The 25,585-nt window shown below is 44.9% G+C and overlaps 1 pseudogene; it reads left to right on the forward strand.

Moving 5' to 3' along the window:
• The window catches only part of LOC123152837 (putative disease resistance RPP13-like protein 3), a 49,608-nt pseudogene extending 32,476 nt beyond the window's left edge, over positions 1–17,132 (forward strand).
• The last annotated feature ends 8,453 nt before the right edge of the window (positions 17,133–25,585 follow it).

A 25,585-nucleotide genomic window follows, 5' to 3' on the forward strand; every position in this document is an offset into this window, starting at 1 on the left:
GGCTGAGGCAAACAAGCAGAATGGTTTTATGTGTTGTCCATGCACTGAATGTGGGAATACGAGTTCTTACTCTAACCGGAAAATCTTTCACTCCCATCTGCTTTACAAGGATTTCATGCCACACTATAATGTTTGGACGAGGCACGGAGAAATAGGGGTTATGATGGAAGACAGCGAAGAAGAAGAGTACGATGACAACTATGTGCCCCCTGAATACGGTGATGCTGCAACGGGGGGAGCTGGTGAAGATCAAGAGGAACCAGATGATGTGCCCAATGATGCTGCAACGTGTGAAGCTGCTGAAGATCAAGAGAAACCAGACGATGTGCCCGATGATGATGATCTCCGCCGGGTCATTGTCGATGCAAGGACGCAATGCGAAAGTCAAAAGGAGAAGCTGAAGTTCGATCGCATGTTAGAGGATCACAAAAAAGGGTTGTACCCCAATTGCGAAGATGGCAACACAAAGCTCGGTACCGTACTGGAATTGCTGCAGTGGAAGGAAGAGAATGCTGTTGCTGACAAAGGATTTGAGAAGCTACTGAAAATATTGAAGAAGAAGCTTCCAAAGGATAACGAATTGCCCGACAGTACATACGCAACAAAGAAGGTCGTATGCCCTCTAGGATTAGAGGTGGAGAAGATACATGCATGCCCTAATGACTGCATCCTCTACCGCGGTGCATACAAGGATCTGAACGCATGCCTGGTATGCGGTGCATTGCGGTATAAGATCAGAAGAGATGACCCTGGTGATGTTGACGGTGAGCCCCCCAGGAAGAGGGTTCCTGCGAAGGTGATGTGGTATGCTCCTATAATACCATGGTTGAAACGTCTGTTCAGAAACGAAGAGCATGCCAAGTTGATGCGATGGCATAGTGAGAACCGAAAGAAAGATGGGAAGTTGAGAGCACCCGCTGATGGGTCGCAGTGGAGAAAAATCGAGAGAAAGTACTGGGATGAGTTTGCAAAGGACCCATGGAATGTATAGTTTGCTTTAAGCGCGGATGGCATTAATCCTTTCGGGGAGCAGAGCAGCAATCACAGCACCTGGCCCGTGACTCTATGTATGTATAACCTTCCTCTTTGGATGTGCATGAATCGGAAGTTCATTATGATGTCAGTTCTCATCCAAGGCCCTAAGCAACCCGGCAACGACATTGATGTGTACCTAAGGCCATTAGTTGAAGAACTTTTACAGCTGTGGAATGGAAACGGTGTACGTACGTGGGATGAGCACAAACAGGAGGAATTTAACCTTAAGGCGTTGCTGTTCGTGACCATCAACGATTGGCCCGCTCTCAGTAACCTTTCAGGACAGACAAATAAAGGATACCACGCATGCACGCACTGTTTAGATGACACTGAACGCATACACCTGGACAAATGCAGGAAGAATGTGTACCTGGGCCATCGTCGATTTCTTCCGACCAACCATCAATGTCGAAAGAAAGGCAAGCATTTCAAAGGTGAGGCAGATCACCGGAAGAAGCCCGCCATGCGTACCGGTGATCACGTACTTGCTATGGTCAATAATTTACACGTAATCTTTGGAAAGGGTCCCGGTGGACTAGCTGTTCCGAATGACGCTGAGGGACACGCACCCATGTGGAAGAAGAAATCTATATTTTGGGACCTACCCTACTGGAAAGACCTAGAGGTCCGCTCTTCAATCGACGTGATGCACGTGACGAAGAACCTTTGCGTGAACCTGCTAGGCTTCTTGGGCATGTATGGGAAGACAAAAGATACACCTGAGGCACGGGAGGACCTGCAACGTTTGCACGAAAAAGACGGATGCCTCCGAAGCAGTATAAAGGTCCTGCCAGCTATGCTCTTACGAAAGAAGAGAAAGAAATCTTCTTTGAATGCCTGCTCAGTATGAAGGTCACGACTGGCTTCTTGTCGAATATAAAGGGAATAATAAATATGCCAGAGAAAAGGTTTTAGAACCTAAAGTCTCATGACTGCCACGTGATTATGATGCAACTGCTTCCGGTTGCATTGAGGGGGCTTCTACCGAAAAACGTCCGATTAGCCATTGTGAAGCTATGTGCATTCCTCAATGCAATCTCTCAGAAGGTGATCGATCCAGAAATTGTACCAAGGCTAAGGAGTGATGTGGCGCAATGTCTTGTCAGTTTCGAGCTGGTGTTCCCACCATCCTTCTTCAATATCATGACGCACGTCCTAATTCATCTAGTCGACGAGATTGTCATCCCGGGGCCCGTATTTCTACACAATATGTTCCCCTTTGAGAGGTTCATGGGATTCCTAAAGAAATATGTCCGTAACCGCGCTAGGCCAGAAGGAAGCATCTCCATGGGCCATCAAACAGAAGATGTTATCAGGTTTTGTGTTGACTTCATTCCTGGCCTTAAGAAGATAGTGTTGGAAATATGCCCTAGAGGCAATAATAAAAGCATTATTATTATATTTCCTTGTTCATGATAATTGTCTTTATTCATGCTATAATTGTGTTATCCGGAAATCGTAATACATGTGTGAATAATAGACACCAACATGTCCCTAGTAAGCCTCTAGTTGACTAGCTGGTTGATCAACAGATAGTCATGGTTTCCTGACTATGGACATTGGATGTCATTGATAACGAGATCACATCATTAGGAGAATGATGTGATGGAGAAGACCCAATCCTAAACATAGCATAAGATCGTATAGTTCGTTTGCTAGAGTTTTTCCAATGTCAAGTATCCTTTCCTTAGACCATGAGATCGTGTAACTCCCGGATACCATAGGAGTGCTTTGGGTGTACCAAACGTCACAACGTAACTGGGTGACAATAAAGTTATACTACGGGTATCTCCGAAAGTGTCTGTTGGGTTGACACGGATCAAGACTGGGATTTGTCACTCCGTATGATGGAGAGGTATCACAGGGCCCACTCGGTAATGCATCATCATTATGAGCTCAAAGTGACCAACTGTCTGGTCACGGGATCATGCATTACGGTACGAGTAAAGTGACTTGCCGGTAACGAGATTGAACGAGGTATTGGGATACCGACGATCGAATCTCGAGCAAGTAACATACCGACTAGCAAAGGGAATTGAATACGAGGTTGCTTGAATCCTCGACATCGTGGTTCATTCGATGAGATCATCGTGGAGCATGTGGGAGCCAACATGGATATCCAGATCCCGCTGTTGGTTATTGGCCGGAGAACCGTCCCGGTCATGTCTACGTGTCTCCTCAACCCGTAGGGTCTACACACTTAAGGTTCGGTGACACTAGGGTTGTAGGGATATGTATATGCAGTAACCCGAATGTTGTTCGGAGTCCCGGATGAGATCCCGGACGTCACGAGGAGTTTCGGAATGGTCCGGAGGTAAAGAATTATATATAGGAAATGCTATTTCGGCCATCGAGACAAGTTTCGGGGTCACCGGGACCACCGGAAGGGTCCCGGGGGTCCACCGGGTGGGGCCACCTATCCTGGAGGGCCCCATGGGCTGAAGTGGGAAGGGATTCAGCCCAAAGTGGGCTGGGCGCCACTTCCCCCTAGGGCCCATGCGCCTAGGGTTGGGGGAAACCCTAAAGGGGGGCGCCCCCTTGCTTGGGGGGCAAGCCCCCCACCCCTTGGCCGCTGCTCACCCTAGGAGATTGCATCTCCTAGGGCCGGCGCCCCCCCTAGGCCCCCCTATATATAGTGGGGGGGAGGGAGGGTCTCTTACCTTTGCCTTTGGTACCTCCCTCTCCCTCTTCAACACCTCCTCCTCCTCCATAGAGCTTGGCGAAGCCCTGCCGGAGTACTGTAGCTCCATCACCACCACGCCGTCGTGCTGCTGCTGGAGCCATCTTCCTCAACCTCTCCTTCCCCCTTGCTGGCTCAAGAAGAAGGAGACGTTACGCTGACCGTACGTGTGTTGAACGCGGAGGTGCCGTCCGTTCGGCGCTAGGATCTCCGGTGATTTGGATCACGTCGAGTACAACTTCCTCATCCCCGTTCTTTGAACGCTTCCGCGCGTGATCTACAAAGGTATGTAGATGCAATCCAATCACTCGTTGCTAGATGAATTCATAGATGGATCTTGGTGAAACCGTAGGAAATTTTTTGTTTTCTGCAACGTTCCCCAACAGATAGATCTCCCTAAATCGCGGTATGAGGGGAGACTGACTGGAAAAGACACTCTTGGAAGAGACTCAATAATATGCAGGGTCGGATATTCTTGGTCTCAAGCACACTACACAGTTCTACAAAACTCTACCTTGGTGACCCCGTATGTCGATGAACACAAGAATAGTCTGCGCTCCAAACACAAGGAGTAGTGCGACGACTGGATTACATGTGAACACATCAGGACTTTCAGCAGTTGGTTGGAAACACGTCTTAAAGGTGACAACACTGTTTTTGATGAGTTGTACTTGTTGTCCAGGGGACCATCTTTGACTGTATTGACTTACAAAGGATACGAGATAAATGGGAATACATTTTACACGATCGCCCAAGATCAAAAGAGCACCAACCAAAACAGCGGTGTCCACTTTGATGCAGCAACCGAGAGCGGAAAGGACACATATTATGGTTACATAGTGCACATATGAGAACTTGACTACGGACCTGATTTTAAGGTCCCTTTGTTTAAGTGCAAATGGGTTAATCTGTCAGGCGGCGGGGTACAGGTAGACCCACAGTACGGAATGACAACAGTGGATCTGAAAAATCTTGGGTACACTGACGAACCGTTCATCCTAGCCAATGATGTGGCACAGGTTATCTATGTGAAGGACATCTCTACCAAACCGAGAAAAAGAAAAGATAAGGAAGCGAATACATCATACGATGAGCCAAAGCGCCACATAGTTATTTCAGGAAAAAGGGACATCCTGGGAGTGGACGGCAAGACAGACACGTCTGATGATTATGAAAAGTTTCATGAAATTCCTCCCTTCAATGTTAAGGCTGACCCAAGCATCCTGATAAAGGATAAAGATTATCCATGGTTACGGCGCAATAAGCAAATGACACAAGTGAAGAAAAAGTGAAGACTTTCTCCCGCAACTATTATGATGATACCATGCCAACTTTGTAACACACGAACATGCTACCATTGTCCGTTTTGTACATGCACATGCTATGTGGGTGAAATTATGATACCATGCCAACTTTCAACTTTTTCAGAGTTCATTTGAAATGCTTTAATGTCTTATGGTTCGGCCCTTGTAATACCATTATTCAAATTTTAACTATTCAAATTAGAAAACTAATCGCACTAACACAAAGTTTATAATTTTTTCTAAAACTGATGGCACTAACAGAAAGTTTATAATTTTTCTGACCTAAAAGCAAAAAGAATTAAAAAATGCAAAAAATAAAACAAAATAAATAATGCAAAAAACAAAAAAAAAGTGGAAAAAGTAAAGTTAATCACAAACTTGTGATTCAAACAATTTTCAAAGAATTCAAATTTTAACTATTCAAATTTTAAAACTAATGGCACTAACAGAAAGTTTATAATTTTTCTAAAACTAATGGCACTAACAGAAAGTTTATAATTTTGCTCCTCGCCCCTGGCCCATGACCATTAGTCCCGGTTTGTGCCACAAACCGGGACTAAAGGGTTGGTCCTCGTTGCGGGCAGAGTTTAGTCCCACCTCGCCAACCGAAGGGGGCTCACACCGGTTTATAAGCCCTTCCCTCTCTGCCTTGTTGAGCTCCTCTCAAAGTGAAAATATATGCCCTAATAGAGAAAAGTTTAACCTAAATTCATAGTGAATATCTCTGAAATTCATAGAAATTTACTATGAATTTAGGTTGAATTTTCTCTATAAGCGCATCTATTCTCATTTTTTTAGTAAGTTAATCACAAACTTGTGATTCACACAAATTTCAAAGAATTCAAATTTTAACTATTCAAATTTGAAAACTAATGGCACTGACAGAAAGTTTATTATTTTTCTAAAACTAATGGCACTAACAGAAAGTTTATAATTTTGCTAACCTAAAAGCAAACAGAATTAAAAATTAAAGCAAAAAAAAGAAAATAAATAATGCAAAAAACAAATCAAAAAACAGGAAAAACCTATTTTTATAGTAAAGTTAATCACAAAATAAAATAAATAAAGCAACAAAAAAAACAAAAAAAACTAAAAAAGTGTTTTCAAATTTGAAAACTAATGGCACTAACAGAAAGTTTATAATTTTTCTAAAACTAAAAGAAAAAAGAATAAACAAATAAAGCAAAAAACAAAAGAAAATAAATAATGCAGAAAACAAAACAAAAAACTGGAAAAAATAGCAACAATAAGTATTTTGTTGTAAGTAGAAACAAAATAAAATAAATAAAGCAACAAACAAAACAAAAAAAAGTGTTTTCAAATTTGAAAACTAATGGCATTAACAAAAAGTTTATAATTTTTCTAAAACTAAAAGCATAAAGAATTAAAAAATAAAGCAAAAAACAAAAGAAAATAAAATAAATAAAGCAACAAAAAAAACAAAAAAAAATGCCACCTACTGGGCCCCCACGGCCTAAATACGACTAGAAATCCATCCAAGGGCCAGGATTCAGGCCCGCAGGAGGCCCAGTAGGCCCACAGGCATAGCAGTGACAATTAGGCGCGTAAGCCTGCAATGGTGAGAAGCTCGAGAGGGGTGCGGCAGTGGGGCTTATAAACCACTGCGCACCCCTCTCAACTAGCGAGGTGGGACTAAACTTTCAACGCTGCAGCCGCACAAGGCCTTTGGCCCGGTTGGTGGCACCAACCGGGACTAAAGGGTGCATTGGTCACGGTTCGTGGCACAAACCGTGACCAATGCCCGTCTTTAGTCCCGGTTGATGCCACCAACCGGGACCAAAGGCCGTTGCTTCCCGCCCTTTGGGCTGCTGAAAAGAGGCCTTTGGTCCCAGTTGGTGGCACCAACCGGGACTAAAGGGTGCATTGGTCACGGTTCGTGGCACAAACCGTGACTAATGCCCGTCTTTAGTCCCGGTTGATGCCACCAACCGGGACCAAAGGCCGCTGCTTCCCGCCCTTTGGGCTACTGAAAAGAGGCCTTTGGTCTCAGTTGGTGGCACCAACCGGGACTAAAGGGGGGCATTGGTCACAGTTTGTGCCACGAACCGTGACCAATGCTCCATCTATATAAGCCACCCTTGTGAAAATTTTGGTTCAGTTCTTCGATCCCGCCCCGACGACGCCGCCAGGCTGCCCGTGCTCGCCGTCGCCGCCCCGAGGTCGCCGTCGCCGTCACCGCCCGCTCCTCGTCGCCGCCGCCGCCCGCTTCTCGAGCCCGCGCCGCCCCCGAGCCCTTGCCGCCCTCGAGCCCGCGCCGCCCTCAAGCCTGCGCCGCCTCGGAGCTCGCCGTCGTCCCCGAGCCCTCCTCCCCGAGCTCACGCGCCCCTCGAGCTCGCCGTCGTCCCCAAGCCCGCGCCGCCCCGAGCCCGTGCCGCCCCCGATCTCGGTGTCGTCCCCGAGCCCTCCCCCCCGAGCCCGTGCCGCCCTCGCTGCCCTCCTCCCCGAGCCATCCGCCCTCCTCCCCGCAGCGCCGCCGCCACATGGTTCTCCTCGCGGCTGCATCGACTCGTGCGTCGCCGCTGCATCGCCCCTTCGGGTCATAGTGCCGCGATATGCGGTCCCCACCGCTGCCCCGAGGCCGTCTCCGCGGTTGCACCGACTCGCGAACCGCAGTTGCGTCACCCCTTCGGGCCTCAGCATCGCAGCAGGCGGTCCCTGCCGTCGCCCCAACGCGCCTGCCGCCGCTGCGTCGCCCCATCGGGCCGTAGCGCCGCGGCCCGCGGTCCACTCCGCCGTCATCGCGCGTCGACCTCCCGTGGTATGCACCACGCCGTCTCCCTTGGCACGGGAACGCCACCATCCGCGCCGGTCTTCGTCACGCTGTCAGGGTTCTTCGCCTACTTCGAGCACCGCCGCCGCACTCCTAGCCGCCGCCGCCGTCAGGCTGCCGCTGCCTCTCTTCTTTGGCCGTCGCTGCCGCTACCTCCGTAGCCGCCGCCGCCTCCCGTCCACCCTCTTCGTCTTCGTCCAGCACTAGCTCGTCGCCAGCGTCGCTGTCATCTACCCCGACCGCTTCATCTACTCTGACAACCGCGGGCGACATTGGCCCCGCGCCGATTGGCACCGCAACCGTCGTCGAGTCGTTCTCTGCTGGCCTCTTCGACATGGCATACAACTCGTGCAGGTCCCAGTCTACGCATGCCCGGTGCTGGCAACACCGCCGCGTGCTTTCGTCCACGACGTGTCCCCGGGCCTGGCAAGCCTGGTGCGGTGCTTCGTCAACTTCATCTTCGTCCATCTATGCATGCCCGGTGCTGGCAACACCGACGCGTGCCTTCGTCTACAGCGTGTCGTCGGGTTTGGCACACCCGACGCGACGCGTCATCAACATCATTTTCTTCTCGGCGCACCCTACTTCGACACCACTGCGTCCATGCTAACTCAGTGCCCCCTTGCGCCCGCGGCTCCAGGGCGACTTCCTCGACACCAGCCACCCCGACTCAACATCGACCACGGCATTCTTCGCACGGCTACCTCGACCACGGCTCCACCACCCACGCTCTCGGCTACATCGACAAATGGCACAAAGGGCTACCGCCTGCTTGAGCAACCTCGTTGGTTTCCACTCCAGTCACGACTCCCCGATGCGTCGACCGTTATGACTATGGGGAGGTGTCCGTCGGCTTGCCTTCGGATTCTTCTCCAGTCTCACCGTCTGCGTCGCTACCGTTGTGACTGCGGGGGATGTTAAGTAACGTGATTGTATTGGGAAACATAGGTTAGACTAGGAAATATTCTGGTTTGACTTATACTCCAAGTAGATCATATACTCCTATATATATGCCCACCAAGCTCAAGCAATACATCGAACTATTCCATCAAATCCCTCTCTCTCTTCTAACACAATGACATAAGAGAGGTCGAAGGCTCTGCGTTGGTGGAGGATGATTTCTGGTCTTGCAATTCCGACGACGACAATGCTTGACGATTGGTCAACGCTGCTCCCTTATTTCTCCAGATCCATTGATGATTTTCCAGGACTCCTGACGTCTTCGGCGGTACCTACAGGTAGAATTTCGGTTTGTATTTCTTTGCATCTGATGTCTGCAGCGCTAGTTCAGTTTGGGCTTCTGACCATGTTTGTTGCTCTCTCTCTCTCTCTCTCTCTCTCTCTAACAGAATAATGTCAAGGCAAGTTCAGTTTGAGTATGAGCATCGCTACTGAATAATGTCAAGGGAAGTTCAGTTTGAGGATGGCTTCACAGCCATCCTCTACTGCCAAGCGGTAGTTGGAAGCCATGGGATTTCTTCTCGCACGTGCTGGTGCTGACGACAGGGAGTGACATGTCAGCTAATTACAAGGTACATAAGTACAATCTATCTTCCTGTTCATGCTAATTACAAGGCACTTACAAGTTAGAAATGTACCCATCTCTTCTGTTTTCTTGCCATTTAACAGTGAAGATGATCTGCGTTGAAGATGTGTTTCTAGTTGGTGGTCGATCTCTTCTTTGCCTCCATTGATCCTGCTGCTTGCTGCACTCAGGTTTTCGCCATGAAACGCCTTGCTTCCATGGTGCATGTACCTCTTCGATCAAATCTTCATCTGTTCTTTTTCAGTCGATTCAGTTTGGGTTTGACGGTGTTTGTCCCCCTTCTAACAGGAGGTGTTGCTAATGATGGTAGGACCCTCAGTTTTCTTTCCCGTTGTTTCTCCTTCGTGTCATCGACTGTAGGCGCCATCGTCTTTTGATGCCATTAATTGTTGGTACACTCTAATTTTGTTTGGTTCCAGCAGATTTCTAATAATGTTTGTCAGACTTTCTTACATGCACACAAACTATCTGTCTCAATGGCTGTAGGAAGTTATATTTACAAAAAAATGTCGGTAAGAAGTTATGTTTGTGTGCTACTGAATTTATAATTGGAAGGAATTATCTTTTAGACGCACATTTGATGACTTGCATGCAGTTGGTTATTTGGTTATCCCAAACTCTAGTTCATTGTAGTCACCTGCTATTCGTTCCGCTGTTATTTACCTGCTGGACATACAAAGCTTACCTGATAGTATAACGTTTCTCAAGCTGCAATCGATTTATATCTTTGCTTCAATTTTCTTTTGAGCATTTAACCTATATAATCCATTCCGTAGCAGAAAAAATAATCATTGTTTGTTTGTTAAAGAGATAAACACCTACTTCAGTGTTCACTTTTAAGAATGGTAGTATCTTAGAACCTTCGAGATGTAGTTATATTACTACATCTACTAGTTAGGAGAATTAAAAAACTTAAATTTGAACATGTTTTGCAAAAAAGTGTCATGAAAAAGTAAAACGGCTATAACTTTTGCATACGATGTCGGACAAAAATGTATAATATATCAAAATGTTCAGCACGAAAATCCGCATCCGATTTTGACCGCCTACGGCCTGTTTGCAAATTTTTAGAATCCTCAAATTCCAAAAGGAAAAAAAAGATATGCTCAAATTTCAGTTTTTTTTGAATTTTGGTTAAATCTGGTTAAACTACTTATTCAAGAAGTATTAGTGTTACTACATAATTATTCAAGAATAATAGTGTTACTAAATAATTATTTCAATTTTTTTGAATTTTGGTCAAATGTAGTCAAACTATGGTGAAACTACTTACTCAAGAAATATTAGTGTTACTAAATAATTATTGTTTTTTAGAATAATAGTTTCAAACTCAAAAAGTAAAACGTGTGACTTCATGCTAAAGCTAAACTCCTAAGGGTTAATAGGATTGACATATTACTATTGCCAGGAAAACAACAAGTGCAGACTTGGAAGCGATGGGGAATAGAACCCGGAAGTTAAGCGTGTTCAGGCTGGAGTAGTGAGAGGATGGGTGACCGGCCGGGAAGTTAGATTATCTGGAATGATGAGGGGTGATTAGAGATTAAAGGTTAAATTGAGCAATGATGAGGTGCGATTAGAGATTAAATTGTAAAATAATTCAAAAATTTGAAAATCGAAAAAAAAATAAAAAAATTCGTAATATTTCCTTTAGTCCCGGTTGGTGTTAAAGGTGGACCTCCAGACAGCCTCCACGTGGAGGGCCTTCAGTCCCGGTTCGTATAAGAACCGGGACTAGGGGGGGCTTTAGTCCCGATTCTAGAACTGGGACTAATGGCCCTTTTTCTACTAGTGATTGGTACTCCCTCCGGTCCTTTTTACTCTGCACATTGGATTTGACGAAAGTCAAATTTTGCTAAGTTTGACCAAATTTATATTAGAAATTATTAGCATCTATAATATCTAATAAATAAAATATGAAAATATATTTCAAGATGGATCAAATGATATTGGTGTTGTTATGTGAATGTCTATAATTTTTTATATAAACTTGGTCAAAGTTGGATGAGATTGACTTCGGACAAACTTAATATGCAGAGTAAAAAGGACCGGAGGGAGTACCTCTTTGTGTATTTTTTACATGTCACTACCATATTGTGGCAGTCTGTTGCAAAATTCACCAAAACTATATGTGCGCGCGAGCCAGAGCCACCCCGTTTGAAGCGTACGCGTTCAGACCACCGCGACACTTGTTAAAGTAGAAGGCACATATATTCTTATACATTACTATGCCATGTCGTCCGAGCCTTTTTGACTGTTCCTTTTTTTGTATATGTCTTCTTTTTGGATTTCTTTTATCATTTTTCAGATCTTAGGTATTTTTTCGGGCCGTGCAGTGCGCGGATTGTATATTGAAACATTACACACATTATGGGCAATGATAACATTATGGGAAGTGACTATAATTATACGTGGATGGTACCACTTTGTGTATTTTTTACATGTCACTACCATGTTGTGGCAGTCTGTTGCAAAATATTCTAAACCACATATAACAGTGTTTTGACGGATTATCTAACCATTGCGTCTGCCTGTCAGGTGATGGCGTGGCATGTTCTCTTACGGAAAAGATCCAAATTTTTTATTTAATCACGCATCTATCCTTGTTTGCACAAAAATGGGTCTGGCCAGAAAAAAATTCACCAAAACTATATGTGCGCGCGAGCCAGAGCCGCCCCGTTCGAAGCGTACGCGTTCAGACCACCGCGACACTTGTTAAAGTAGAAGGCACATATATTCTTATACATTACTATGCCATGTCGTCCGAGCCTTTTTGACTGTTCCTTTTTTTGTATATGTCTTCTTTTTGGATTTCTTTTATCATTTTTCAGATCTTAGGTATTTTTTCGGGCCGTGCAGTGCGCGGATTGTATATTGAAACATTACACACATTATGGGCAATGATAACATTATGGGAAGTGACTATAATTATATAATATACTGCATACAAAAATTATAGTCACTGCATCCTATTCAAAAATTATAGTCACTGCGTATATACTGTATAACTATCTAGTATACAATATACTATGTGTATTTATACAGATAATATACATTATGTATATTGTCAACATTATGAGCAGGTACTATAATTATATAATACTATATGTATATTAAAAAACTTGCAGTATGTTGAAAAAATTATAGTATATTGAAAAAATTCCGATATCCACGTATACTGTACATTATACAATTTTAGGCAGTGACTATAATTATATAATATACAATATACATAGGACCCTTTTTCAACACTATCAACATTTTTTTTATTTACAATGAACATTTTAGTATGCGATATTTTTTCTAAATACACACTCAACATTGTTTTATAATATACAATGAACAGTTATATATACAATGATCTTATTATAAGATATGATGTGTATTTATGTGTATAATTTTTTCAATATACGACACCCACACGGCGTATGGACGAAGAATACCCAAGACTGAGAAAAGATAAAATAAATCTGAATCAAAAAACATATATAAAAAATGAAAGAGTCAAAAAGGCTAGGACATGTTTAAACTGTATAAAAACATATATGTCGTCTGTCTGAACATATATATTTGTTTGTGTTTCCCTATTTACAAAATTTCACCATGTATTACAAAAATTTGTATATTAAAATTTTCATATCAAATTTTATATGATACTTAAAAAGGTTATACGATATTACAAATGTTCATCGCTCGTATAATTAAAAAGATGTTCATTGCATCATATGTTGAAAGATTCATCGTATATTAAAAAATTGTATCATATTTAAAACATGTTCATCACATCGAATATATATTGAATTTTTTAATATACAATGATATTATTTAAGTAGAATATTAACATTTTTTAAAATATAAGATGAACTTTTTGTATTATAAACGTTCATCATATATATATTGAACATTTTTAATGTATGTTGTAGCATATGGTACGACGAATATCCAAGATCTCAAAAGATAAAAGAGATACGAAAAACAACATATACGAAAAAAAAGAAACAAACAGATATATAAAAAGCCATACGCGTTTACGTTCTATCAAAGGATGCAGTGGTGTAGTGGAAGCGACGGCCATTTTTGAACGTCCGCGCCCAAGTTCGTAACCTGTCTGCGGGCGCGCGCGTATAATTTTTTTTGTTTTTTCTTCTGGCCAGACCCTATTTCAATAGATGCATGATTAAATAAAAAGTAAGTGTCTTTTTCGCAAAAGAATACGCCTCGTAAGCACCTGACAGATGGGCCTCAGCGATTAGATACAATGGGCCTCAGCGGTTAGATACACCGTCAATACACTATTATACGTGGTTTAGACTATTTCGTAACAGACTGCCTAAATATGATACTGACATGTAAAAATTATGGATAGTGGTACCAATCCACATGCACTGCCCTAATTATGATACCTCTGTGCAATTAACTCCTTGCGGATAGTATATTATACACTTTATGTAAAGAGAAACCAATAACGTGGTTATATTCATTTTCAAAGATACTTGCATGTAAGGAGGGCAAAAAAACTTACTTGTAGTTAGGCTTCTGTATCACATGCATGAATCCCATAACGATAGTTTAATTATGGTCAAAGACTTTTCCTAAATTCTGCACACAGAAAAAGATATACACCCTATATTTTAGAATGGTTTTTGTTTTGCACGACCTGCATGATCTCATTCCACGTGCGATCAGTCTTGTTTGTGTGAATGAGATATTTGTTGTAATGTGCTATTGCTCTTTCCCTCCCAATGGAAATACATACCAATCCTTTCGCCTTCGTGGGATAAAATTACTTTCATATATAGATTCAAACTTCCCGATGCAATATTGCATTTCACAATCCATAGAATGGAACCAACAGTTTGCTCTAATGAACAATGCTTCGAAGGTTCATCAAAGACGAGCTAGAGACTATGCATGCATTCCTTTTGTCCACTCAAGCAACAAAGAACAAAATCATGCTACTGAAGGTTTGGGCAAAGCAAGTAAGGGACCTTGCCTATGGTATTGAGGATTGCCTTGATGAATTTATGGTGCATGTGGGAAGTCAGAACCGGTCTCGACAGCTGCTTAAGCTAAAAGATCGCCATCGGATTGCCAGCCAAATCCATTACCTCAAAGCAAGAGTTGAAGAAGTGAGCAACAGAAACACACGCTATAACTTGATCACCACCGATTCCTCCAGCAGCATTGATGAGGTGAATTCCTACATGGAAGATATTCGCAGCCACTCAGCTAGCAACATTGAAGAGGCAGAGCTTGTAGGCTTTGTTCAGCCTAAAGATGAGTTGATTAAGATGGTGGATGTCAACTCCGGAGATGGTCTTTTCAAGGTGATATGTGTTGTTGGCATGGGTGGTTTAGGCAAGACTACTCTTGCAAGGAAGGCATATGAAAGTAAGGAAGACAATAAGAATACATTTTCTTGTTGTGCAGGGTCACCGTCTCACAGTCCTTTTCCAAGATAGAGATACTCAAGGACATGATTAGGCAACTTTTGGGTACTGATTCATTGAAGAAATGTTTGAAAGATCTTGAAGGGAAGTCCGTGCAAGTAGATGATCTCGGCATGTACCTTATGAAAGAGCTAGAGCAGAAGAGGTACTTTATTATTCTTGATGATTTGCGGACCATCAATGCATGGGATTGGATCACAGATTTTGCTTTTCCCATTAGAAACAATAAAGGTAGCCGAATAATAGTAACAACGCGAGATGTGGGCTTGGCTGGACAGTGCACCTCTGCATCACTTATTTACCACCTTAAGCACCTGCAAATTGAGGATGCCACAAATTTGCTACTAAGAAAGAGTAGAAAAACACAGGAAGACATGAAAAATGACAAGGAAATGATGATAGTGGTCAACAAAATTGTAAAGAAGTGTGGTGGTCTACCACTCGCTGTACTCACTATAGGAGGCATTCTTACCAACAAAAAGGTAACAGAGTGGGAAAATATATGTAAACAAATCCCATCAGAGCTCGATATCAACCCTAGCCTTGAAGCAATGAGGAGGATAGTTACTCTGAGCTACAACAGCTTGCCGTCTCATCGCAAGTCATGCTTTCTATACCTAAGCATCTTTCCTGAGGATTTTGACATCAAAAGCAGCTGTTTGGTAGACAGATGGATAGCCGAGGGGTTTGTTAGAGGCAGAGGTGGAGTAAATATTGAGGATGTTGGAATAAGTTATTTCATCGTGCTAATCAACCGAAGCATGATTCAATCCTCAAAATTGAGCATAGATGGAGTTGTTAAGAGTTGTCGAGTCCATGATATTGTGCGTGATGTCATGATCTCAATTTCTAGAGATGAAAGTTTTGTGTACTTGGCACAAGGAAATGTCACTAGTGTCACAGAGGAGACCTTTCGCCATGTAGCAGACCATGGTAGCGAGTGCCAAAATATAGGCATGGATTGGAGCCATGTCCGGTCATTAACCATGTTTGGGGAGAGACCATTTGAGCCATCATCTTCAGTTTGTTTAGCTGACTTGAGAATGGTCAGAGCCTTGGATCTAGAGAACGCACGGTTTAAAGTCACACAAAAGGATATCAACAACATAGGATTGTTGCGCCACTTGAAGTATGTGAATTTTTCTGGTCCTCATGGATTTTCACATATCTATAAACTTCCTAGATCCATCGAAAAATTACAAGGCTTGCATACTTTGGATATAAGAGACAGTTATATTGCAGAATTACCAACTGAGATTAGTAAAATCAAGACTCTACGTAGCCTCCATTGCACTAGAAAAAAACATTACCGTTACTATGACCTGGTGCACACACTTTGTCTGCCCATACTGTTCACACCTTTGGTTGATTCTAGTGAGCACAACAAGGTAATTGATGAGCTACACATGTCCTGGTCTAGCCGTTGGTCCGAGTCAAGAGGTGTGAGGGTGCCAAAAGGAATCAGCAAACTGAAAGAGCTACAAATACTAGAGGTTGTGGACATCAGCCGAACTAGTGGCAAGGCAGTTAAAGAGCTAGGTGAGCTTGTGCAGCTGAGGAAACTGAGCGTGGTAACAGAAGGGGCCACCAAGCAAAAATACCAGGTACTCGGTGATGCCCTTCAGAAGCTCACGTGTCTGCGCTCTCTTGGAGTGGGTGGTTCACTCGAGTGGTTGCGTGTTGTTTCCTCTCCTCCTCCCCTGTTGAGGAGTCTGAAGTTGGATGGATGCCTTGGAGAGATTCCTGGCTGGGTTGGCAATCTGATGCATTTGGTCAAGCTTTACTTATGGGAGAGCTCAATAAAGGAAGAAGGTAAAATCGTGGAAATAGTAGGGCCACTTCCCAACCTCATGCACCTTTCATCTTGGATACAAGTCTTATACTGGGGAGAAGTTCGTGTTCAAAACGAGGGCATTCCCAAATCTCAAGAAACTGGATACTCAGGGTCTGTGGCAAGTGAGAGAGGTGGAATTCGAGGAAGGCACCTCACCCCAGCTCGAAATGATAGATATCACTCATTGCAAGTTGAGATCGGGAATTATTGGTATCAACCACCTTCCAAAGCTCAAGAAGATTTCACTTGGTGGATGCACACCCCAAGTGGCCAAGCTTGGTATGCTGCAAAGCGAAGTGGATGCACACCCCAACAGTCACGTGCTGCGACTGTCTGAGGAACGGAGCCACCACGGCCTGGGTGACGTCCTCGTCCAAGTGGAAGAAGCAACGGAGGAATCATCATCTCTCCAGCCTAAGCCTGCAACAGCCTAAGCATGAGAGCTCACGATCCCATGCGGTGGTGATGACAAACATCAGGTCAACTAATTGATTCTCTTTCGCTCAACTAGTAGTACATAGCAGCTAAAATCTTGCTCTGTGATGTGCGAATTAATCTGTACTCTGTCGTTTTTTTTGTGTGTGTAACAGCCAAGATGATCTGATTTACACTTACAATTCGTGCTGACTGAATCCGAGCAAGTCTGTTGCCAGTTCCGCCACATGTAACGCTCAAATCTTGCTCTGTTTCTTTTTTCTGTTGGCTAACATTTGGTTTCTCCCAAATTTGGTCGATCGGATTTCTAGCTATCTTGTTCCCTTCAGTATGTGCCCACATATTTTTAAGCTGCACCTGATTATATATAGGCATAGCACATACTTGGATTTAAGGAGGCGAACCCAATGGTGTCAACTGTTGAAGGAATTATAATTTCTGGTCCTGCAATTCGGACAACAACGACGCTTGATGATTGGTCGATTCTGCTCTTTCTCAACCTCTTTCTCAACCTGGTCTAGAAGATGGCATTATCAATCAACTCATGAATCATGAGGAGACGCAACCTGCATTCTTCGATCAGCCCACTGCATACAAATGCTGGAAGATGGCTCCTTAAACTGGTGTGATGTGTGCTCAGTTTATTCTCAACTGGTACAATCCATTTCTATTCTCTTCTGCTTTATTGCCTTCTATAACAGCAAAGATGAGTGTCTAGTTGTAGTTGATGATCGATCTCTTTTCCATTCCGTTCTTCTATTCTCCGTTCGCCTCAATTGACCCTTGCTGCATGCTGGTCTCACTACCGGACTCGCGGGCTATGCCTACGGCGGCATAGATCTATGCCTACGGCGGCATAGATCTATGCCTACGGCTGCCGTCGGCATAGCCCCGTCGGCGTAGATGTCGTCAGCGTAGTCTTGTCAGACCGTCGGCATAGTATAGCCGTCGGCATAGGGGCCTATGCCGACGGCCTGACGTCAGCCGTCGGTAGTGTTTTTCGTCTGACGGCAACGGACGGCGCCGTCAAAAGCGCTGACGAATCTCGCAATGCCACGTCGCAGGGCTATGCCTACAGCAAAGCCGTAGGCATAGATGAATCTATGCCGATGGCTTTGCCGTCGGCATATCTCTGCCACGTGGCAGCTCCTGGTTTCTCCTGGCAGCAGGGCTATGCCTACGGCAAAGCCGTCGGCATAGATTTTCATATATGCCTACGGCTTTGCTGTAGGCATAGATGTGCCACGTGGCAAGCCCTGGTAACTCCTGGGCGTATATATGCCGACGGCTTTGCCGTAGGCATAGTTTTTTTTCCCTGTTTTCTCTTTTCCAATTCATTTGACAGCATTTCAAAACAGAACAATATGAAATTATGCAGAAATATGACAATTCATCATGTAAACATACTCAAGTTCATCTAAACATACTCAAGTTCACCATCATCATCTAAACATACTCAAGTTCATCACATCATCTAAAGATCATCACCGACGGAAGTTCATGAACATAAAAGTAGTGCAAGACATGAAACATGATAAAAGTAGGAATATGAAAGGCATGGCACGATGGCCACATGCACGGAATCATCAAGCAAGAGCACCTCCGCCAAAACCACCACCTCCGCCAAAAGCACCACCTCCGCCAAAAACACCACCACCACCTCCGCCAAAACCGCCATCGCGACCACCACCACTCTGCCAGATCGGAGTGACTGGGCTCGACGGAGCAGGAGTCGAGCCACCGGTCCCCTACATGTTTCAGAAAAGATTCTAACGGTAAATATGATATGATAGTGTTTCATGAACGAGTACTACTTTGCTAGTAGTTAGGCAAATGTACTAACCGGACCATCACTGCCTAGTGCCACCCATTCATCAAACGTGGGCACGTGTGGGGGTTCTCCCGCAGGTGGTGGTGGGGGTCCCATTTGTGGTGGATCCGTGCGGTTAGTCCAAGACGCCAACATAGCCTGAATGTTAGTTAAACAAGCAAACTAGAAGATCAGAAGGAATGAAAGTGCAAAAATTTAGCTTGGTTTTAAGAGGGCAAAACTAACCGTCATCATCTGACGGTTGTAATCATCGTTTGCCTTCACTCGTTTCAAGTACTCCCGCACCTCGAGATTCCTATGCTCGACAAAGTCCTTATATGCCTACATAATTTAGGTTGTTTCTAAGTGAGCAATGCTGAAAATAAACTAAGAATGCAAGATAGAAAAAGATAAAGAGGAAGTACTTACAGCATGCTGGCGGGCTAAGGGAGTCTGTGAACGCCCCGTACTCTCTAACTGGCTTGGGTTGGTAGCCCGAAGCTGTGTGTACGAGATCGAAGGAGTGATCAAGCCATCGAAACACGGATACCGGCCATTCTTCTTCCCCTGGATGGCCACCACCGCCGTGTCGTCGATCTGAGACTGAGCAACCTCAGCAACAGGAACATCCGGATGCAACTCCTAATAGTGATGAATGTAAGACCCCAGGTGCTCCTCGGTTTTGCCGTAGTACTGGCTATCGCCCTCCTTGCGATGACTCCGCTCGCGGGCCAGCTTCCACGACTCCATGTCTGAGAGCGGCCTCTTCAACTTGTCCTCCTACAACGTCAAATAGAAGTCAGCCATACATAAGAACATGACGTAAAGAAGAACAAAAATGCATCATGCACATAGATATACCTTCATGGCCTTGAAGCCCCAGTGGTTCCTGTTTCCTTGGCCGTGTGTCCCGTCGTCTCCACGGTTAGCCCGGGCCTTGATGCTCTTGGCAGCAAACTCTGCATCGGCGCCGAGCCACCTATCCACCAAACTCGCCCATCCATCATGCCTTCCATATCACCAACGAGGAACAACCTATGCAAATTTTGGAAGCATGACATGTGAGCACGAAACATATAGTTGACTTCTTGAAACAATGAAAAGTTAGTAATAGTTACCATCATGAATTGCTCCTTGCTCAAGGTAAGTCGTAGCTTCCGCGCTTGAGTTTTTGTCATCTTTTGGTGCAGGTAGTAGTGGTAGTACTGCGAGACGGCAACCCAGCGCACCTCGTATTGCAACTGTCGAGCTTTCTTCTTCGCAGCCGCAAGCAAGACCACGTCGGCTCTGGCCTTGTGCTCGTCAAGAACTCTATAGAGTTGCTGCAATCATGCATAAACCAGAAGCAAACAAGGCATGAGTTGAGTGATTCAATGATAAACTATGAATGAAACTGAAGACAAGTGATTCAGAAGAGAACTTATCCAAAATTTGGTGATCACGGCCTTAGCGGTCATCCCGTACTCCGCATTGCTGCAAGCTTCATAGTGGGCCCAGCTCGTGGCCAAAACCCGCTGCTACGGGTCCCTGTCTGGCCGCGGGCCGAATAGGCCAGGCCAAAACTCCTTCAACAGGACAGTGATAAGGCCGTTCGGTTTATGGCCCTTTCCGCGAAGGATCCAGTTTATGCAAAAGAATCAAATGATTGCCATGTGTACAATAAGAAAATGTTGTCATGTGTTGAAAATATGATTGAGAGGCACTTACTCTGTCCCCACAGGTTCAATGAGCCACTTGTGCTCCTCGATAGAAGGTGGTGTAGGTAGTCCGGCATTACCACGCAGCCACCCCTGCGAAGAACCCGGTGGCAAGTCACCCCACAACGCGGGATCAACCTCCCCTCCACCCTCCTCGCCCTCCTCCTCACCCTCCTCCTCGGCCTCCTCCTCCTCACCCTCCTCCTTGGCCTCCTCCTCCTCGCCATCGGGAACATACTCCTCCTCCTCAGACTCAGAAGGTGCCTCTGTATAGGAGGGCATCGAAGAAGACCCTCCTATTTCAGACACGGCCCGGAGTTTTTTGCCCCGGTTGCCTCTCCCCCCACCTCCTCCTCCTCTAGGGGCTCTCCCCCCACCGCCTCCTCCTCTAGGGTCTCCTCCCCCGACCCCTCCACCTCCCTGTGAAGTGTCATCCTCGCGTAGTCGGGAGGGAACCTTGTGGGCTTGTCCACTCCGAGTAAGTCCTTTAAATTTACTGAGGAAACTAGCGCCGCTGGACTTGCCCATGATTAGCAAACCTGCATTGAGAAGAGAATAAACAATTAGTAAGGATATCAATTAAACAAGCATACAGGAAAAACATTAATACCAGAAGAGCACATTAAGCATATTATTGTAATGATCATTAAAAGAACTTACATTTTCTAGAACCCATATGAATCATCACTATTGTAATCTATTTGTGGACCGGTCTCATCATCACTATCACGCATATCTTCTTCGTTGTCTGACGGAGGTGGAGGCTCTTCCTCATCGTCAGCGTCTTCATTTAACTTTTCAAGCATAATTATGTCTCTTTGATTCACAACTGCCTCACCATCAATCCGTGCGTCGTCGTCGTTTGGGTCCAGGTCAACATAACCCAAGTCATCATCCTCGTTGTTTTGGACCACATCATCATGTTCCTCTTGATAGAACACTCCCTCGTATGTCATGGGGTTTATGTTGTAGTAATCATCATTCGTTCGGGTCCGGTAGCTTACCATGCGGCGACACCTTGTACACAACTTCCCAACCCTTTAGGTACTCTTTCTGGCATGGGTAAGGCAGATAATATACTTGTGTGGCCTGGGTAGCGGCGATAAAGAGATCAGCTCCGGCATAGACGGTTGATGGTTTAACTTCAACTAAACCAACAGAAGGCGTATGTCTCAGACCCTTTTTGGGGTCGAACCATTGGCATTTGAACATAGTGAGACTTAGGTGTTCGCGGCCACGTTTGAATGTAAGCTCGTATATTTTTCCTACCCTTCCGTAGTAATCTACTTTATTATCTCCTTCAGTGAAGACTCCGGTATTTATGGTTTTGGGATCAGGCCGACTATTCTGGTGCTCCTCTGTATGGAAGCGATACCCATTCACATCATACTTTTCGCATGTCATGACGACAGGATCAAAACCCATGGAAACCCATCTCAATTCTTCATCCATTGATTCGGTCGGATCATTTCCCTACAAGTTTAATTGAAAGTGTGAAAAATTACTTTCTCGATGAACCACACAACGAAATTTTTCCTTCCATCAGCACCCTTTTGGAGAAGAGCAAGTGCCTCCGCTTCAGAAGGAGGCAGCATTCCCGTCCATTCTTCTTCAACGAATCAACTACAATAAGAAAAGCGGTATAAGAACTAGGCAAAGTGAACATAACGAATTGACTAAAAGAATGGTGCAAAGGTATTACCTCATCCACTCATCCTCAACTTCCTTGATGTTGTGCAAGATATAGAACATGACATCCTCCCACTCATCTCGTGGCATGAGATAAGATTTCGAGCATCCAGCCCTACTACCTTGCCCGATGAATAGAGGCAACTTGGGTTTATACTTGGGTTGTTCTGTATTGTATCGAGACACCTTATTGTGCAACGTGGGAACATGGTCCGGATAGTAGGCTGTCCTGAGGTCTGCCACCTCCTCTAGGATAACTGCCTCAGCTATGGAAGCTTCAATCTTAGCTTTGTTTCCACATTTCTGTCTCAGATGCTTGTTATGTCTCTCAGGGCCGTACTGCCAACAATTCTGCACAGGGCCCCCCAACAATACCTCGTTCGGGAGGTGCAAAAGGAGATGTGTCATCGGAGTAAAGAAGCCTGGCGGGAAGATCTTCTCTAGCTTGCATATCAACTCCGGCGCCTTCTTATGCATTTCTTTTATCTTCTCAGGACATACTTCTTTAGCACAAAGCGTGCGAAAGAAATGGCTTAACTCCGCAAGCACACACCAGACACGCTCGGGAACATAGCCCCGAACCATCACCGGCATAATCCGCTCAATCCATACATGATAGTCATGACTCTTGAGCCCGGTCACTCTGCCCGTTGAAAGATTGACCCCCTTACTTATATTCGACGCATAACCATCAGTGAACTTCACAACGTGTTTCAGCCACTTGAATGTCTCCATCTTATGATCCTTTTTAAGTACGAAGTCAGCATCTGGCTTGAACCAAGATTTTCGACTGCCTGTGGGAGGCTGCATGTGTAGACGTGGTCTATCACAAATATTCTGTTGATCAACTCTAGCATCAACATTATCCTTTGTCTTATCAAGAATGTTGAGGATCGTGTGAAAAAGGGACTCTGCGACATTCTTTTCGGTGTGCATCACGTCTATGTTGTATGGAAGTTTGAGGTCCTTAAAATAGGGAAGCTGTGTGAAGGGGGTAATGTGAGTCCAGTTGTGCATCTCACCATATCCTTCAAAAAATTTCCCTTTACTTTTTCCTTTGCCCTCGCCCTCGTCTTCGCCTGTGGCTTTGCCTTTGCCTTTGCCTTTCCCCTCACCGGCAGGCTTAAGAGCTTTCAGCTGAGCAAGCACATCCGCACCAGAAAACGTTGGAATCTCGTTTACTTCATGGACAACTTTGCCTTTTGTGAAGTTCTTCTTGTCTTCCCTATCAGGATGGTCTGGAGGGAGGAACTGTCGATGCAGGTCAAATGCAACATACTTGCCACCCTTCTTCAGCCAAATGAAAATCAAGGCCTGCATGCACACTGGGCAAGGCATCTTTCCACTTGTACACCATCCGCAGAACAAGGCATAACCGGGAAAGTCATGCATGCAATATTGTAGCCAAACTTTCATCAAGAAATTTTTCTGCAGATGTCGGTCGTATGTCAACCTCGGGAAGTACCAAGAATGGTGCAAATCATCCACCAACGGCTGCATAAACACACTCAAATTCTTCCCCGGATATTCAGGCCCCGAAATTATAAGCGACAGGAACATGGTCTTGCGTTGCATTATGGCGCCGGGAGGGAGATTCAGCGGAATAACAAATACGGGCCAACAGCTGTATGGATTAGACGACATACCATATGGATTGAACCCATCACCTGTTATAGCAATTCTGGCATTCCCAGCCTCGGCTGCTTCCTCCGGGTAGTCTATATCGAATGACTTCCATGCTTCACCTCCTGATGGATGTACAATTTTTTTTGGATTGTACCTTTTCCCTTCCTTGTGCCACTTCATCATTTTGGCAGACTCCTCGGTCATGAAAAGGCGCTGCAGTCTTTTTATAAAATCAAGATACCAAAGAACCTTCACAGGGATTTTTAGCTGTTGCTTCTGACCATGCTTATCGACCACCTCAATATACCAAGAGGAACCGCACTTCCTACAGTACTTGTCATTCGCATACTCATGCCTAAACAAAAGGCAATTCTTTGGACAAACATGTATTTTCTCATAGTCCATCGAGAGCGCCTTCATGATTTTCTTCGTACCGTACATGGTTTTCGGCAGTTCATGGCCCTCAGGCAGGCTGTTAGCCCATACTCCCAGAAATGCTTCGAAGCAACCTCGGCTACAGCCGTACTCAGCCTTGACTGCCATCAGTTGCGAGATGGCATCCAGCACAGACAGCTTGGCACCCTCATAGAGAGGTTTCTTTGACGAGGCCAAGATTTCCAGGAAGGCCTTTGCGGTTTCCTCCGGCTCCTCCAGTTCATTCGTTGAATGTGATGGAGGTGTCGGCTGTGCAGCAAAGACATCATCTAGCATGTCTCTAACCCCGTCGTCCTCATAACCAGCGACGCGTTGTCGTATCACATCCTCTCTACCACGGTCCCGCTGGGAAAAGTTTATCGGCATATTAAAGTTGGGCATAAATCCATGCGTGCGAAGGTGCTTAGTCATCTCACTCTTATCTCTGCGGATACGTCTCTTACATCTGGCACACGGGCATTCTGGCACCATCCTCATTGGACTATGGAATATCTCTTTCAAAAACACATCAGTTTTCTTGACCCACTCTGTTGTTACTTGATTCCGACGGAAAAACCCACTATACATCCAATGATTATCTGCCATCTTTGCTTTATTGGAAGCCACACAACAAAATTAAGGATTCATTTAAATTACTCACATCAATATTTTATTTTTTACAAGGTTGACGAGAATCGACATTTAATCCACCTACATCTCTAATAGGTAAAGATGGGTCCTAATCCCAAACGAGAATGTGTAGATTGAGTACGTTGTCCATGCTCTACCCCATTCGGAGACAAAATTTCGGCAGCACCTCCCCGTTGTTCTCCAAATACACGTCTCGGCAAAATGCCGAAAGAATGTGCATCCGGAGAACAACAGGGAGGCGCCGCCGAAATCCTGTCTCGGAACGGGGTAGAGCATGAACAACGAACCCAATCTACACATCCTCGGGTTGTCTGTGGAAAGCGCTGGACAATCCGAAAGAGCTGCGGTGATAAATATGCAATTGAATGCATATTTATCGATGCAACCCTTTCAGACGGGAGCCCTAGGTTACGCGACTTGATGTGAAAATTTAATCTAGTGACATGGAAAAAAAGTGGACGAGGTCATGGAATTGCTGCTCACCCTTCGATGTAGAGGATGTAGGCGATCAAAGGAGGGACGATCCTGGACCAACACCTCCAACGTCGACGGTCACTCCACGAAGATGGGAACACCACAAATCCTATTAATTCCATCAAGTGAAAAAAATTAGGTCTTCACCT

Source organism: Triticum aestivum, chromosome 7A (genome assembly GCF_018294505.1).
Source record: "Triticum aestivum cultivar Chinese Spring chromosome 7A, IWGSC CS RefSeq v2.1, whole genome shotgun sequence".
NCBI lineage: Eukaryota > Viridiplantae > Streptophyta > Magnoliopsida > Poales > Poaceae > Triticum > Triticum aestivum.